The sequence below is a fragment of the Raphanus sativus genome, chromosome 9, assembly GCF_000801105.2.
Source record: "Raphanus sativus cultivar WK10039 chromosome 9, ASM80110v3, whole genome shotgun sequence".
NCBI lineage: Eukaryota > Viridiplantae > Streptophyta > Magnoliopsida > Brassicales > Brassicaceae > Raphanus > Raphanus sativus.
In genome coordinates, this window is record NC_079519.1 from 2,899,363 (window position 1) to 2,901,158 (window position 1,796).

Here is a 1,796-nt window from a genome sequence, read left to right on the forward strand (position 1 = left end):
TATCTTTCATGGTATATAGGAATCATTCTAATTTTTTAATATTTAGTTTACTAAAATTTCATATACTGCCTAGATTATTGCATTTACCATTATAAAATCTTCATTATCTAGAGAAACGGAGACAACAAAGGTTCTAAACCTCTTTGACCATCATTTTATCTCAGTTCTCGATGAAACTATACACTAAAACCAGATTTTCATATTTTTCAAATTTTTCCAAAATCCGTGGGTTAACCCTTTCTAAAATAATTAGTTTTCGGTAAATGCTCTATATACAGAAGTTTATACTCTTCACTTTTGTTTTAAATTTTCAAACCACATTCTACATCAGAATTAATGTATTCTAAACTATCTTTCATGGTATATAAAGATCATTCTAATTTTTAATACTTAATTTACTAAAATTTCATATGCTGCCTAGATTAGGGAAATTACCATTATAAAATCTTCATTATCTAGAGAAACGGAGACAACAAAGGTTCTAAACCACTTTGACCATCATCTTATCTCAGTGCTCGATGAAACTATACACTAAAACCAGATTTTCATATTTTGGAAATTTTTCCAAAATCCGTCGGTTAACCCCTTCTAAAATAATGAGTTTTCGGTAAAATGCTCAATATACTGAAGTTTATACTCTTCACTCAAGTTTAAAATTTCCAAACCACATTATACATTTGAATTAATGTATTCTAAACTATCTTTTATGGTATATAGGAATCATTCTAATTTTTAATATTTAGTTTAATAAAATTTAATATGCTGCATAGATTAGTGGAATTACCATTATAAAATCATCATTATCTACAGAATCGGAGATAGCAGAGGTTCTAAACTCTTTGACCATCATCTTATGTTAGTGCTCGATGAAACTATACAATAACAAGATTTTCATATTTTTGAAAATTTTCCAAAATCCATGGGTTGACCCCTTCTAAAATTAGTCAATTTTCGGTAACTGCTTTATATACTCAAGTTTATACTCTTCACATTTGTTTAAAAATTTCAAACCACATTGTACATTTGAATTAATTTATTCTAAACTATATTCCATGGTATATAGGAATCATTCTAATTGTTTAATATTTAGTTTACTAAAATTTCATATACTTCTTAAATTAGTGAAATTACCATTAAAAAATCTTCATTATCTAGAGAAACGGAGACAACAAAGGTTCTAAACCTCTTTGACCATCATCTTATCTCAGTGCTCGATGAAACTATTCACTAAAACCATATTTTCATATTTTTGAAAGTTTTCCAAAATCCGTGGGTTAACCATTTCTAGAATAATGAGTTTTCGGTAAAATGCTCTATATACTAAAGTTTATACTCTTCATTTAAGTTTAAAATTTTCAAATCACATTCTACATTTGAATAATGTATTTTAATCATCTTTTATGGTATATAGGAATCATTCTAATTTTTAATATTTAGTTTACTAAAATATCATATACTGCCTAGATTATTGGAATTACAATTATAAAATCTTTATTATCTACAGAGTCGGAGATAAAAGAGGTTCTAAACTCTTTGACCATCATCTTAGGTTAGTGCTCGATGAAACTATACATTAAAACAAGATTTTCATATTTTTGAAATTTTTCCAAAATCCGTGGGTTAACCCCTTCTAAAATTAATAAGTTTTCGGTAACTGCTTTATATACTGAAGTTTATACTCTTCACTTTTGTTTAAAATTTTCAAAACACATTCTACATTTGAATTAATGTATTCTAAACTATATTCCACGGTATATTGTAATTATACTAATTTTTTAATATTTAGTTTACTAAAA